Below are 17584 nucleotides of genomic sequence, written 5' to 3' on the forward strand. Positions count from 1 at the left end.
AATTGTTGCTGTCAGCTAAACTTTTGGACAAATATTATATGTCGTCTTTTTGTTTTAAAAATAAAGAGCAAAATTTACTCAGTGTACAAACAATTTCGAGTTCATGTTAGAGATAGAATATTACTTTTGACAGATTGCTGTGTAGTCTTGTGCACTCAGGTCTCAAAAAAGTACAAGGTCAAAAATATTGTTTCTGATGACCTATCTATTTTAATAGAAATATTGTCAAAATAAATGATAATCAGATTTTGACACTTGTCCTGGGAGTGTCATCAAGGGCCTCCATAAAATATAACACATTAGAAACATCAGGCAAAAAGTCATATGTGTAATGCTCATTCAATTCTTCTGTAAGGTATAGATCATCTTACAGTGCTAAGTTTTGGGATCAGGACACTAATATGAAAAAGAAATATCAGCCCCTTGACAATCTTTGCTATGGGTTTCAGGAGATGTTCTTAAAAAAAAAAAAAAAAGCCCCCCCACCCCCCCATCAAACAAGAAAAACAAACAACAGAAACATTTCTGGCCATCAGTGTGACTCAAGGCATTTCACTGTTAACGGAAACTAGGACTAGAGGGAACCTCAAGCACAAAGACTGCATTTGATATTGCTTTTCCTGGAGCAGCAGGAGGCCTCAATGAAGAAGGAATTCAGCACGGTACCAAGTTGTAACAACTCCAAGTAGGGTGCTGGGAGCAGGATATCAAGCTAAGGTGAAAGCTATGTCAAAAACTGAAGATGAAGAGAGCACGTGACATCTGAAGGACTCTGTCTGGAACCAGAGAAACTGAATCATTAGGAATATGTTCAGCTCAAGGCATGCAGGCAAAATAGATTTAGAACAGTTACCGAGTATGTTTCCAGATTCAATACACCTATGGGCCTTTGTGATAGTTAAGAGATCTAGTATGGTCAGAAAGTGTCTGAAAGAGCAGGGGAAGTCACAAGACCAGTACCATCCTTTAGCACCTTGAGTCTTACTGTGGAACGGCTAGAAGTATAACAACAGAGGTAATGATGCCTAGGATGGAGGGCTAGGAGCAGCAGTGAGGCAAAGCCAGTTCAGCAGAGCTTGCAGTGCTTTGGTGGGCACAGAAGGGAGATAAGCTCAAATTAAAAAGGAGCTGCTGGCCATGTTCTCTGCTGATGAATGAGTTTGTCAGTTCACCTTGGGGCACCAGATGGATGTGAAGTCTGTTCAGAAGCCATTAGGAAGCATTACGGTGAAGCTAGTGCTGAAGGCAGCCAAATGACCATAACCCTTGTTAGATGCATACCAGTCCAATTAAGTGATGATAGGGTACTCCCCCAAAAAGTCATGGCTAGGAACGGATACATTGCACGTGCTGTCTGGACTACAGTGTAGACACCTTTTTGGAACAGAAGAAAACCTACCAACATGCTTCAGTATATCTATTTTGGCACTCATTAAGTATGTTTTGCTATGATGGACTCTTTGGAAGCTGGGGGGGAGGAGGGGGAAGTATTTCCAGGACACTTAAGAGGTGACAAAATATAGGTGCTACATGTAGATATATAGAATACATGATATGACGATGATATGTCCACAGGCTGGTTATGTATTAATAGATTTCAGCCCAAACAAGTGGAAAAAGACACAAAAAACTTGATAAAACTTACCAAAAGGGAAAAGGTAACAATTAGTATGAAGCCTAAATAAAGGAGAGGATATTGCAAAGGAAATTAGTTTAGATTCTGCAATGCTCCCTTTTCTTCAAAAAGATCTAGTTTACTTTTACAAGTATGGAGCCCTTTCATTTTATTTCCAGAGCACAGTCAATGGAGCATATTCATCTTTACCTCTCAGTTCATAAAGACCTCATATTGCTCTCACTGAAATATTTGCTGGAAATCAAGGGTGAATTCTTTGCTTAGCACGCTGACAGGGGAGATAACTGCTTTATATCTCCTTTTTTCCTTTCTCTAGGGTTTGGCTGGGGATTCCTTGTTTATTTTAGAGTTCCAATCAGAGACATCTCCATATTTCAAAGAGAATTTAGTTGTGCTAAAACCCCAAATCAGTACGCTCTCTATAGTTAAAAGAAAGCTATATTTTTTTTTAATATTTGTTTTGCATATTTTCCAACAACTCAGGGGAAAAAAATGCTACCTAACAAGTATTTTGATAGAAAATAGGGAATAGTCTTTATAACCCAGCTCTTCTTTTGGAGGGAAGAGAAGTTGATCTGATGTTATTGAACACTCCAAAGTAAACAGCTGCTGCTCTGTTCACTTTTTTGAAAGAGTAGGATTGTTTTCTGTTTCTAAAACATGCAGTTTCATTAAAGAGAAGATAATCGATGATAAAACCAGGGGGAGAGTGCACATTTTGATCTCAAATGTTATATAAGTGACACTGTCATAATAAAACTGCATTGCCTACTTTAGCTGCATAAACTTTCATAGCAGGCTGGAAGCTGCTGTTATTTTCTATCGAATAAGATTTTCAAAAATCAGTTCTACAGCTTATAAGCAGTGTGGAGGCTTAATGGTTTCCTTAAGCTCCATTCTACAAATATGCTAAACATTAACAATCAATTAGCTACCAGTGTGCCAGACTGTTCCTTAATATGGAATGTCTGCTGTGTCTTAATTTTTGCCTTGAACAGGTATTTTCACAGAGCTAACTCATAATATCTTACAGTCTCAGTGCGATCCCAACTAAACATTTTGATACTTAGTCCCTTGACTGCCTCTTTGAGCTCCTTTGCCAAGGCGTTCCTTCATAACCTCTCAGGGAATATGACATGCACCTGGACCTGTACAGATGCCAGTGTGAGACAAGTCACATGGAATGCCTGAAGGATGTAATAAATATTGCATGCAATGCAAATTCTGTTGACAGAGATATCCGAGGGAGAGTGGAATTCTTATCTAGCTATTTGAAGGACTTTGTATGGAAATGAACTACTAGTAGTGCTGTAGGAATTGCCATATTGCATCAGACCATCAAGTTTGATTTCTCGCCCTTAGCAATGCCTGCTGTTTTATAGTCTGGTTATTCAGAGGATGAAGGACTACCCTTCTACGAATATGCCCATCTAAGTCACTGAGAGAGAAGGGGTACTTGTTCAGGGAAGAGGGGTAGATTCCTTGTTGATTTTTTTTGCAAGCTGTAACCTCCTTCCCTGAAAGATGAGATTACGGTATCCTTGAAACACAGGCATCCACACAGCTACAACAGGTCTAATTACTGCACTTTAAAAAAAAGAAGAAACAAACCTCTGCAAATATTTTGTCCAGCTTCTTTAACTACAGTTCTCTTCTCCTAGAGAAAGCTGTTCATTCTAAGTATCTTTCTTTACTTATGTTTATTTTCTAATTATTCCTTTTCCTTCAATTTCTTACAAGGAACATTCAGGCCATATAGGACCTATAGTCCATTTCATCCAAATTTGTGTCAAAGCATGTGAGAAGCTCTATATATAAGAATTAGACAGTCAGAATATAGTTTTTTCTTGCAGTTTTCACTAACAACTGTTTGAAAACAGTAATAGCCAGTGAAAATACGGAAGGACATGTGGAATTTAGGGCCCACTAAATATAATGTTAATTAAATTCATAACGAGGTCACTTCCTGTTCAAGAAAGCTTGTTCAGCCAGCTGCAGAAAAGAGGAAAAGACATAGACATCCACCCTGGCTTTATTTTCAGTACTCAAATTTTGTGCGTTTCATCTTCAAGGTTCAGCTATGTGTTTACACTAAAGCTTTATCGGGATCTGTATTATTGAAAGCCTGTCCTGGAGAGAAGCTCACAACACATTACTGCAGAAATCACCCCTGGCAGTGGAAACTTAAATGCAGCTTAATTGCATAAATACAGGCAAAACTCAAGGCATCTACATGCTGCAGCAGGGGTAGCTTCAAATAACGTATTCACAAACTGCTCAGTTCTGGTAACAACTGATAACCAGCATTAAAGCATAACACAGCAAAGCAATTATATACATTTTTATCCATCCTCTCTCTACAAGGAACCGAAAATGTTGTTCTTTCAAAATGTTCTACTGCAGTGTATGAGACTTGACTAGACATTGGTGTGATGAGATAAACTATTTAATTGGGGCTTTAGCACACGAGCAACTTATCACAGTATTTGGGATTCGGTGACTGGGGAGCCATTAAAGATTATCTTTCCTGAGGAACTTGAAAATGGAATGTCCTTTCCTCTAAGCCTCTTCTGAATATCCTATTTACCTTTTGGAATCTCCTTGTTTTTCTCTGGGTCCAGTCTCCAAGGGGAAGCTTATCTTGGAGTTGTTCTCCCAGGTTAAATACACTGCCTCCATCTAATTCTCTAGCCAGACAAAAGCATCTACTTATCTAAAGGGGTTTGAGGCTGTATTAACTTGTGCTTTTTCTCCCTCTACAATGCACTGCCTGAAGGCAGCTACAATCAGGGAGGCGCTGGGAATTTACTGCTTGAAAGGTTTACAGCTGAAAAAAAAAAAAAAGTGTTTCATGTGGATGTCCAGTGATTCTCACAGGTTCTGGGAGCATCCCACTTTGCAGATGTGTACGTCCAACTTTTCTTATTACGTGATAGGAAAGGTGGAGACACTCTTATCTTAAAAAAATTGGAAGAGCTACAAACTAGTTGTCTCTCCCAATTTCATGTTCTGCATCCAATAGAACAGGGCACTTTGTTACTGCTGCATACTGGTTATGGTCCAGTTCACTCAGACTATCTCTGCATTTCCATAAGTGGAAAAAAATGACCACAATAGAGAAACAGCAGCAGGATACAGCTGAAGGCAATGCCTGCTGTTATATGGTCTTGAGGATGAGGAAGGGTTAAAAAAGAGGCTAAGCATTGAATCTCTCCAGTCTGACAAAATAGTCTGAAATACACTGCTTCATTTTCACATTTGTAGAGACTATTGATCCAGTCCTGAGCCTGCAGTTTGACACAACTGGGAGTGTGCTAATTTACAAACTGAAAGCGCTTGGAATTTTTTGCTGGTGTTTAATATACATGTATTCAATTCCTCCTTCGTGGTTACCAAAAATACCAAGCTTTATTCACATTTCCTTTTTGGTTGGTAAGGCGAAAGAGTAGAGGGTGACATGTTTTTAGTATTTAGTAAGCGTTTAATATTTTAAGTGTATACACCGCATAATTAATATCACTAGGATCGTCTTGATAGAGCTGTAGCTGTCAGTGAGTGAGGCAATTACTAAGTGAGGGCATAGAAATACTCTTGAATCAAGATTCTGCAATAAGCTGTCATATTTATAGGTACTAGAGAGAATATATTTCACAGTAAAATATAATTTATTATATTTATGCAGATTTGGAAATTGCTGAACAGCTGGGCAGTCAAGTTACAGGGCTGTGTATGTGGGTATCTGCTTGTGCTTTATCTTCTGCAGGAGTAGAAGGATTCCTACACCATCCATTTGCAGACATGGGTTCTATCAGTTGGAGAACATAATAGCCTTCCCTTAGGTATTCCCATCAAGCATCTGTTCAGCAGTCACCCTAAAAATCCAGCTCTGAAATGCTACTGCAACACTTATCACTTTTTTCCTCTTCATAAGTATTTCTCACCCCTGGATTCTGAGAGTGCTGAGTTTTATGCCTTTCTGAGGAGTGGGACATGGAGGAGACTATCTTGTTGGCTTCAACTTGTTTTCCCAGAATGCTTGACTCTTACTGACAGTCATTGTCTTCCGTTCTTTCATCCCACTGGTAGGCTTTCTGTGCCTCAGGATAGTCTTTAAATCAAAGAGCCTGATCTTCTGATGTGCTGATCTCCTACCATTCCACTTGGCTTCAGTTGGCATTGTGAGTGCTCAGCACTACTGAAAATTAGCCTCCGAGTGTGTAACTGGTAGCATGTGTTCTTTGTTAGCACTGGCTCTGGCTCACTTGTGCTGATTTGCTGCTTTAGTAGCTTTGAACTTTCTTAGGTCACTGAATCACAATTAATTTCCTATTGGAGTTTATGATCGTATGGGAAAAGCTTTGTCTTGTGAGAGATGAAGGGAAAGGATATACTGGGTTTAAGTTCCTATTTGTTTTACCTTTCCCTTCCTGTTACCCTGTAAGTTAGTGACCTGAAGGGTAAAGGTAAACTGTCATAGAGAAGAAGCAAAATATTTTGTTTTAAACTCTGTTTCCATGATGTGATGAGTTGCTCACCACTAGTATTTGTACAGGCTTATTGAATTTGACTTCAGAGAACTAACTGGGGTTGAAATTTTTGTCCTGTGTTTTCCTAATGTAATTTTCCTAACGTGTGTCCAGTTAGCCAGATCACCACCACATATGACCTGTAACCTAAGGCTGACCAGGATGCATTCTAAATCACATTGGCTTAAACGTGTAACTGCTTATATGAACAAAGATCAATGATATTCTGCAGTGGCCAGGCCTAACACGTCAAGACCATCTCTCCAGTTCTGTGGCCACACAGTGAGGTTAAATAAGCTGAAAACTATCTCTAGGTCTAAGCTTCTGAGCCAGATACACAAGATTCACAGGAAAGCTACCAGCTTGCTTTGAGAAATCTCTTCTTTGCCATTTAAGACACTGAACTTCTGCCTCTAATCAGGCTGGTAACTGGAGGCAGATAAGAGTGCTGGCTACAGCTATCTGTGCTTGTTCCTAGAGGCCAGCATATCTCAGAAAGCTGGAAATTCAATGCAGTGACAAGTGCTAAGGGATAAAAAGGGTTCCTACCAAATGTCCAAAGATGATGCTGATGAGAGCAGAAGGGTACTCAGGCATTATCATTTTACGAGGATTTTTGGAACACTGTGAATTCAGCATGAGGAGGAATATTAATGGGTACACCTTACCACAACATCCTTCTGGGACACACGACAGATGCCCCTGATAATTGACTCAGGATAGACCAACTTCTTGGTCTCCAAATAGATCTTTTTAATACAGCACCAAACCAGTTGTCCAGGAGATTATTTCCTTTGGAGCAACCTGTACACCAAATAGTAGAATTGGCATGGCAAAAATTCTCCCTCATCTGTGCTTTCAGGTAAGTTGACAATTAAGAACACAAAAGGCAAGAATATAGCAGTGCATTACTAACCTTCCTAAGGTTCTTGTGAGCAAAGGCTGTTCATGAGGTATACTAGCTAAGCATGTTTGTCTGCCTGTCTCAGCTATATTCCCTTGTAATCCAGCACCATTGTTTCTGCAGGAGTTAGTTGTTTTGCAATGCTACATAACTGCAGTATTTCAGTCACATAGCATAGAGGTTGTAAACTAATAGGATTTTACGTTCTTTCAATAAGGTGTTACTGAAACTGGAAGACCACAGTGAAATGGCAGTGGGGCAACTGTCTGTAGCTATATAAAAGAGATGGTGGGATGCATAATAGCTGTAATGACTGCCTGCTTAGCATACACTAACATAATTCATCCTGACAACAACTTTGTGCTATGATGAAGGCAGGTTAAATGATGTTGCAAACATTGCTCAGAGAGAGAGATGGCGCTGTAGTCCTCTAGCTGTGAATGCCAGTAAGGGCAAACTGTGTGTGTAGAAGCTGGGAAAAAAGCAACCTTTAATTGCTATCTTATCCTTTGTATTTATCTATTTCAGCTGAGAGCAGTGCCTTCTAACTGAGCCAAGATAATTTCAGAATGGAATAAAACCAGCATGGACTCAAGTGTACATAAAAGGTGAGTTGAGGTTCCTACACCATAGAAACATATTAGAAAAAAAATGCTACATTTCTACCCCCTCTTAATCCCCCAAAACATCATTTATTTGCACTAGAAGGGCTTTCTATTGTAGTATCATGTGGTCTGTGATTATCTATTGAAAGAAAAAGCTACAGAACACTCAAGTCACAATCTAAAATCAATGCATCAAGTACAGTGGTCGGACTATTTCTTGTCCTCTGTGACTGTTTGTGGTGGTAATGATAAAAAAACTTGGCACTTCCAAAGCAATTAATGTCATTAATGTCCTGTAAACAATTAATTAAGCTTCCCCAGGAAAAACATCTCTGTGTCTTTTGCCTCCCACATCTTTCCCTTTTGCAGTCAAGTTTTCAGCCCTGCAGATCTGGGAGACAGTTTGTATGAAAAAATTTGGGAGAGATTCTCTTATGTAGCAGGTACAACTGGCAGGGAGGGCAAAAAAAGTCTATGTTAATTTTTCCACTTACATTTTGGCTATTGAATGGACCAAAATAAGGTACGTTAGGGGCTAGTTTGGTGTATGGCTGACTCCACAGTAATTTTCTGTGAGTGGCGTTGTGGTTAAGAGCAGCATTCAGCCCTGCAAATGCAGCCCCAGATGTGCCAGCCCTGACTAGTACCTGACCCTTCCTCTTTGTGGCAGGAACTGGGTAGGCTTGTTTAATCTGTCCTAAATGACTCACTTATAGATGACATTTTCCTCCTTTGTGGTTGAAGCTCCTCTAGCATCCTGTTATCTTTCCAGAGTGGCATGTGAGGGAGTGAGGTGGCCTTGCTACATACAGCAAAGTTGTCTTTGCTAAACTTGGGCAGTTTCTGAACTTGAATTTGAAATAAGAGTTTCTCATGGTATCTACAGGAAAGTGGTCAGCTGATGGCATCATCAGCACAGTTTGACTACCTAAATTAGATTCCAATTGTCCAATTTGGTTTCCTAGCATCTACTTGAAAATTAAATTAAAGGTGAAATGAGATACCAAATGGAGTCACAGCAGTAAGCAATAAATGGGGATGGATTTGAACTATGTAAATCTAACATGATGGAAAGAAGAAGCTAATACATATAGAGAGGGCCAGGGAAGAAAGAGATCCTGATTTGAGGAAGTGACACAAATGAGCTGTTTGTGCCAAATCCTCAGATGAACTCTAACCGGAATTGGGTGATAATAGATTGCACAGAATTAAGGCCTAGAGCCACAGAAATAGATGTATGACTCTGGTTGCAGTAAATGAGTTATATGCCTAAATATTTTTGAAAACCTGATCCTTAAAATGCTTAAGTACAGCTGTCATAGAATTTGTAAACCTCCTATAGTTACTAAAGAAGTAAACAGGTAGGGCATGACAAATACATTGGCTTTGGCAAAATAGCTGCCGAACAGAAGCTCTGTCCAAGCTAGTCACAGCTGCCTTCTGAGTACCCAGGAAAGGGTGGGGTGGTTTCTTTACTACTAAATGCTTAACAAGTAGGTTGACCTCCATGGCCAATACAGCTTTAACCCAGGTGAGAGAGCTGCTTTCTAAATGGACAGCTTTTCACTCAGTATTTGCACTAAGGAGAGCAAATTGAGAGTTTGTCTAATGTTGGGGAAGTGTGGAAGGATTTGGATGTGCTCGTTAAGGTTGGTTCACAAATGAAGCTGTATTGATGAGGTGTTATTAGTAGTGTTTCTGTTCTCAGAACATTGTGTGTGCAGTGCTGGCTTTCTAATGCTAGCACATTTCAGAATATCTTCACTTGTGTGGGCTTTGCTGTCTCTGAAGCAGACCTAGTGCTTCATGATACCTGTATATTCAGGATAGTGAATGCATGCTGTATTTGTTTCCTTTTGGAATGATTTTTTTCTTCATACTCAGTAAAAATCCTTTCTCTTTGTTTTAAATTATTGAACTAATGTGGACCATGAAGTGTTATGAGGATTAGTTTAAATATTTGTACAGCGCTTGCTTTGAAGATGTAGAATACTATTTGAGTGCTAAGATTTAAATATGGGCTGTGAAGAAAGTGCTGCTGATTGAATTTTCAGAGGCAGCATGTTAGATAACACTGAATTTGTTATTTAAAGTTAGAATGAAAGCCATGGAAAACTCTTCCAAAGTATGAACAGTAGAGAAAAATTCTTAATGACTTTGTAAAAAATAATATGCCTCTGTTTGTTTTATGGATACTTAAAAACCTTTAGGGCTTGATATGGATTAGTAGACTTATACAGAATATTTAAGGGATTGTGATGGGAACAGCAGTCAAAGCCCATCATTGGCCTGGGACTATCTCTTGTGTCACTATTGATGCCACAAATAATTGACACTTCATAGCTTTTTGTTGTTTTTAATTTTGATCCACGTATGCAAAACAAACGGAACAAAACCTTTACTATGTGCACTACAGCCCAGAGGACAAGGAAATACAGATGGGCAGGCCTTAGAGGGGAAGGTTATAATTTTTTGTCTGAATGAAATACTGGTCTGTAAACTCTGTAGCATAGATATGAATGGGTTAAAGCATTCTGTTAAATTTATTGTCAAGGCTCCAGAAAAACATCACAATTTAATTCAAATTTTCTTCAAGGGGGAATGCAAGTATATAGATCTTGGTGTTGTATTCTATGCAGCAGGCATAAAACCCATCCTGCAAATTTCCTTTCATTAATAAATAATTATAATGGAAACTTAATAGTATATGTGCATAAAGATTGATGTGTTTCTAGTTTTTCCTCTTTAAACAGTGACCATTTCAAAGTCTGCCTGAAAAATGGCATTGATGACTCTTTTGCAGAACGTGCAATAAACATTTAAAATGTTAGCTTCTTATGCAGACACATTTCAGAAGGTTAAAATCTTTAAGTATGAAATGCCTTCTTTTGACTTGAGTGGGTTTTTTTATTTGTTTGTTTTCTCTCCCAAGAACTGAGAATATTTCAGACTAATCTGAAATGAGTTTTTGTGTTCCCGAAGCAAACTGCAAAATCAATTATTTGCATAGCCCTAGTCTTAATGTGTATCATTGTGTATTCTCAGGAAGACAGTACTCCTCTGATGTGCTGGCACGTTTTCAAACAGCCTAAGTGATAGCTTATATCAGTTTGATTCTGTGATTTACTATTTCGACATAAAGATGGAAGCAAATCTCTCTTCTATTTGTTTCAGCAAGAAGCTTTGTTTCATATAGAAGTATTTTAGTACACTTCATCTGACATAGAATAATCCTTGTAACACATTCTGAGTAGGATGCTGTAAGGATGTTTTAAAAGAAAGGGAAAAATATGTTCTCAAAGGGACCAGCACTTCTAAAGAGAATGAAAGGCCAATGAATAGTTGGTTAGGATTTCTGTCTCCTTGTCCTTTACCATTCCCAAGAGATTCTACAAACATATGTTGATATAATATATATTGTTATCAGCACTGTGAATTACAGAATGCCCGTACCTTGCCAAAAATGTGATGTCATAGTGCAGAAGCTGTCAATAACAAGATGTATTTTCTATTCTGTAGGACTCCTTAAATAATGAAATGGAGTGAAAATTTAAATTTTTGATTCAATGCAGGCCTAGGCATAATTTAAGCACTATTTTTGCTGATTAGCTAGAGAAACAGATGCATCACGTGAGAGCTTGCTGGATTTGGAGAACTTGTAACTGAGATAAGAGTGTTGCTGTGTGAAAATATCTAGGGATGGCTAGCACTGGGTAGAAAGCATTATATTGGCTAGCAAAGCCTGGTATCAAAATAAGGAGAACTTATATATATAGCATGTATATATTTTGTACTTGGTAAGCTAATCTTTGATCTTTATGACATGATGGATATTTTTCCTACAAATTGGGAGTTCAGACTCCCTGCTTAGTTTCACTGCAAGGCTTTGGTTTGAAGTTATGAGTCAACATAGATGAACTAATTTGCATCTGGTAGGTAGGTGCACCCTTTATGAGGCTTTGGCAAGGGGTACCTTGAAAAGGTGGTCAGTGTTAGAAGTCCATTTTATGTACTGTCAAGAAACTCATTCAGAAACTGGTTGAAACAGGCTGCTCCATGGCCTGGAGCAATGACAGGAGAGTACCATTGTGGTAGATGGGCAACAGTGCAATTGTTTTTTTTCCAGGGTCTTGCCTGGCATTGATTACCTTAGTATTGAGTGCATCCCAAACATTAAGTGACTTGTATGCAACATGCATTGCTTTGCCAGCTGGAGCCAACAATAAAAGCTCCCATTGGAAGCAGTTGTATGAGGAGTAGAACACTGTCCAAGCGTCACTGATGCATGTGGGAGACTTTTACACGCATCCTAGTTTAGCTTTTCTTAGTAAAGCAGGTAAGCTTCAACCTCACTTAATAATTCAAAAAAGTCTGCAGAGACACCTAACTGCCTTAATATGGGACAAAGAAGCACAGTAGATATGAAGAGGGTGTGAATTTTGATTTCTTCTGTTCATTTGCTTATTCCGATGCAACTCATTGTTGTTTACTTTTCAGCACCGTGTTGCATGATGACCAGTAGACGACACTGTGCCATTAAATTGCTGCACATGAATTTTAGCTATCTGTATTCATATTAATATGTTTAGGTAATTACTTAGCCCTGTATGCAGTCACATCACAGTTTGTAGACTCACTTGTACAAATATTTATGTTCTGGTACCTGTCAAAAAAATAATGCATCAAGATTGGTATGGTGAAGACCCTTGAGAGTTAAATGTATATAACAGAAGAGATGTTGTTTGATGGCAAGACTGAGAAAGGATTTCACAATAAATCATCTTATCTCCTAGGCTGTACAGGGAAAAGGGAACAGATGAATAGTGACAACCAGGAGCCAGCCTTGGTTTGATGTGAAACTGAGAGATTTTAGTATAAAGGAGAATGTTACAGGTGTACACCCATATGGAATGCAATGCAATTGTTTGTAATCCTGGGTATGAAGTACAAATTGCTTTAGTGATGGATGGCCCTAAGTTAAAAAGAAGGTATTAAGGTAAAAGTCAAATCAAATTGGCAATAGCTTGTATAGACTACAGAGACGGTCAGCCCTCAACTCCAGAGGTTTAGCTGAAAGTGCTGGTACAGAGCCATGGGGAGCCTGAGGGTACACTGAGTGGCTGGCAGGCCGTGCAGACAGGCCTGCTCAGGCTGTACACTAGGCAGTTCACATAACTGACAACAACGTAGCTGCAGCAGTGAAAACTAGCTACCTTTGGTGTTCTGGTGGCTAGTGTAGAGCTAGGCCAGAATGCTTTTTTGACCTGCACTGTTCTTGAGACATACGAAAATTATTTCACATTTGTATTCCTATGTTATCTGTGGCCCCAGCCAACATGAGCAGGGACTCCTCACCAACAGATGGCTACCTTCATTGGTCTCCACTGATACCCTTGCCATGCAGTAGCCAAGTTCAGCATGCAAGATGGAGGATGCCCCCACTGAAGAATACCTTAAAGCAAGGGTTGCTTGTATGTCCTCTTTGAAGGTTTGAATAACCTCTGGCTGAGGAGGAAATTGAAAAAGGTCTCCTGTTCCCTAGCAGATGTTCTGTAGCTGGCTATTATGTAGGAAGTGTAGGCAGCAATACCTCTCCTTCCCATGTTTTTAATGAAACGGACTTTTACACGAGAAGTTGTACATATCTACTCTTGGCAGAAGGATGCTGGATTTGGAGTGGTGGAGAGATGTTCTGTGACTACAGAAATTGCTTGTATGAGATCTTCAAAGACATGGCTTATGAAGTTTTGTAGCAAGCTAAAGACATTATTTTAGCTAGGTAGAGGGGACTCATTTAGGAAGTACAAGGGAAGCACATCAATTCCTGCAATAATCACTGCCCCCTTCTACCTTCATTCTGGAGACTAACATCAGTCAATTCAAGGCTGCTCACCTCTCAAAATAGCAGGAAAACATGTAACTGATATAAAATATTACTACAAAATTCAGTAGTAAGAGAAGAGAAAGTGCTAGGATTTTCAGTCTGAGGCTTTGCTTTCAGGCAAGGGTCACTTGATTACTGAGGAGTATAAGAGCTGTCGTGAAGGCAGTCGTCTTTCCAAAGAAATAAATTCTGTCAAATACTTCCCTATGAGTTCGAGTGGTAAGCCAGGGGAAAGGAATTCTGGAAGTAATTCAATTAGTTATTAAGCATACGTGACTATTTATTCTTTTCCTACAGGGAGTATGCTGTAAATGGAGTCCATCCAGCGTGGCTCAAAGGCTTGCTTGTTTGTTTGTTTTGCTTTCATCAGCTTGTAAGGATAACTTGTGCTGGATGGGAACTCATAGCTTCAGAGAGCAATCACATGGAGGGTCTCTGGCAAGCAATGGGAAGACACAGATCACAAATCTGAAAATGTTCATCCATGACAGTCTATTTCTGATCTGTTTCCTGAGGACAGGAATCTTCAACTGATTTCAAGTTTCACTCACCAGGGTGTGTGAGGGACAGCAGTGAGGGAAACAAAGACACAGTATTCTTCTCAAAAAGCCTTCCCAGGGAAGATGACAAAAAGATAGTTCCAAAGAACAATTCCAGTGAAGTAATTCACTCTTCTCCAAGGGATTACCTATATGTACTTTATGACCTGCTGCCACACCAGGACTGTGGGTGATGGTAGGTATAAAATCCAAATGACACAATAGATCAACTTAAAGGAATTTTGAAAAATGAAATGGAAAACATATGGAGACAATATGAATGTCTCCTTAGTGTGAGGAGCCATACTAGAGCATTACAAAGGGATGGTACCTCCTTCCTGCTTATCTTTCATCATGTTTGGCTAGTCACAGGCAATAGTATTACCGTGTTTTGTATCCTCCCCCAACTCTGCAGAAAAGGCAGTCATCCTTCAGACACTGAAGGATCCAATTTGAAACATGACTCTGACCATTGTAGGCTTATTTATTTATTTTAAGCACATCCATTTTTCTGTGGCTTATTTCCTAATAACTCTGAATACTCTAGTGGACAATATCAGCTGTTTCCAACTGTCAGAACAGAAGTGGGAAATTCAGATAGACAAGCCTATTCCATTATTTAATTCCAACAAGAAACAGTTAATAACATGGACTGGCTCTTGGTCCACGTTCAACGTGCTAGTGGTATTTGCTCTGGGATGCCTGATATCTATTTTTCCTTTATTGCTTCTCCTCTTGAGACTGATTTCAAAGCAAGAGTGAAGGCCTAGGTGATTGTGCTCACCTCAGTGTGTTCTGGACAGTTTTTGCTTTATGATCTTCTAGCTATATAACATAATTTGGTCTATACCATTGAATGCCTATAATTGTTTGTTTGTTTTTTATAAAAATAAATGGTTTGGGCCACAGGTAATATAGGAATACAAATACAATGTCTGATTTAATTATTATCATTCTCTAGATTTTTGGAACTATTTGGAAATATAAAAATACATAATGTTTGGATAAATCAGGCTGAGTTCACATCTTCTGTGCTATCAGAATGCTGCACTTGAGATTAGCAGAAAGGAAAGGAGAGCAGCAAGGTTACAAAGGGCAAGTTAGAAAGCTCTGACTCAGAAAAGTAATTCAATCTTCTCACCTGGAGTGTTTCTGGTAAGTACAAGCTATGAATTGCACTGTTGTAGTTCTGAATGGTATTTAAGAACTGCAGTGAGCTGTTGTACCCAACCAAATACCATGAAGGGGAAGGGAGGTCAGGGTATGTGCTTGGGTGCTTCTTGAATTTGTCACTTTAAAAGTGTACATTCTTTGAATACTGCCACATGCACACTCCTAAGCAAAAGTCTTTAGGGGGAATTGGAGGGCTTGATGCTAACAAGTTTATTCTCCAATGTTACTTTATGTTTCATTGCCCTTTGCTGAAATCTTGACCAAAATATACTACTTTTTTTCAGTGGCAATGGTTTGCCTTTGAACACACAAGAAGGCCATGGCTATAGGAATTTGGGTTAGAGCACTCTGCCTAAAAGCACAGCATAACCCCATCACAAACAATCTGCCTTGGAGGTCATTAATACCAGACTCTAGTATTGTTCTTGTGCTCTGTTATTGCTAGAGTGCTGGTTGACTACAAATTCTGTTAATTATACTTTCAGGAAGGTTTCTTCTCTCATACTTCCCAACACAAACAAATCTAAGTGTTCACTATTTCAGTTCTTACTTCATTAGATAACTAAGCCATTAAAGTCTGTGAGACAAATACTGTAAAATAATTTTGAAAGCTAATATGAGGAAATTGAAACATGTTCCAGCCACAGAAAAGAAGCTAATTATATGAGGATTTTATATACACAGATGCACATGGATGCACACACAGACACATGTATATGTACCCACACTAACTGTGTGGCTAAGTTTGTTGTAGATCATTTAATAAGCTTGACTCTTCTGGATCCTGCTCTACTTCTGGGTTGCAATGTCCATATAGGAATAATCTGATGTGAAATTTGCCAATCCAAGGTGAAGAAAGAAACCCTTCTAGCTTGTCACGACATGCACCTAGTAATATTTCTGTTATGTGATTGTCTCATCTGTATTTCAAATTTCAAGATATTATTAATTTTTTTTAAAAATATTTATAGCGTCTTTTCTCCCATAGTTCTCTTACTGTTTGCAGAACAGCACTGGTTTCAATGTTGTGTAAATGCAGATGTCAAGCTTACACTAAACAAAGCTCTGAATCTGCCATGTACTGTGTTGCACCACATAGCCACAGCAGCCTGTTCAGCCTCTGGTCAGGAGTCCCTGCACTGTGCTCCAAGTATTTCATAGCAGATCAAAAACCTATTATAATGCCACTTCATTTTTATTTTACAATTATTTTCCTGGCTCTTTCCAGGTGACAGATGGGATTTTGACTGTGATTGTGTTATGGTTTCTTTCTTGTTCTTTTAAATCCATACACCAAAATTTTATTTTGTGTGTTGCTGAGTCTTATGAGGCAGATCACCATCTTGGTCATGTTGCTGTGATCCCACTATAAGCCTAATAGTAAAATGTGTTCTGCTTATTTTTGAAAGTGAACAAGGAGACACCAATGTTATCCAGCAGTGTTGGCTGATAACAGTCTACTAGAACTGAGAATAACTGACATTTAGGCCAGTATAATTTTTTTTCTTTGTAATTTACACTGTCCCAGTGGTTTAACAATTGTGCCAGCATTTATCTTGGTTGGATGCCTTTGCTTCCTTCTCTTGCATGATGCTGGGAAAGTCTTTGTAGTTATTATATCACATTCCCTGATGCCTTCATGTCTATTTTACATCCAATTTTCTATCTGTCTGCTAAGGTCATGTCTTGGTCCTAATCTGAGCATTAAATATATTTTGCTGGCTTGCACTGTGTTCTCTTCTCTTACATGCAGAATGTTATCTATTGAATTATTGTGCTACTCCTTTATATGGTACTCTTGCTCCCCTTATCACCTGTAGCACAGATGACCCTTTACTCAGAACACTTTCCATTATCACAGTTCTCTCCATAATTCCCATGAGTGCTACCCTGCATTTAGGTTTCCCTCCTATTCTACATTGTATTTGCTATCCATATTTTTTTTCTCTTCATTTTTGTTTTTTCTGTGGTTTGTTGTATTTGGTAAATTAGTTCTGTGCTCTGTTTATGCTCTTCACTTGGGATGTGAGCTTTGAGCTTTGCTTATTTCTTGATTAAAAACTTTTGTGGTCATTCTAAGGATTCATGGCATTGTAAGCAAATCTAAATAGTCACTTTCCCGTTGCCGCAGCCTTTTTTCTGTGTTCCTGCCTTCCCCTTGCACGTGCGTGCACACATACACACTTTTTCCTTCACTAGCAGTAGCACTCATGCAACCAGGTGCCAGCTCCTGGAGTTGATCTCGCTGAAAATTAATCCTGAAGAGGAAAGAGTTTAGATTAATTCAAGCTGTAACACAGCCACAGTTTGATTGTCC

Source organism: Ciconia boyciana, chromosome 7 (assembly GCF_034638445.1).
Source record: "Ciconia boyciana chromosome 7, ASM3463844v1, whole genome shotgun sequence".
Taxonomy (NCBI): Eukaryota; Metazoa; Chordata; class Aves; order Ciconiiformes; family Ciconiidae; genus Ciconia; species Ciconia boyciana.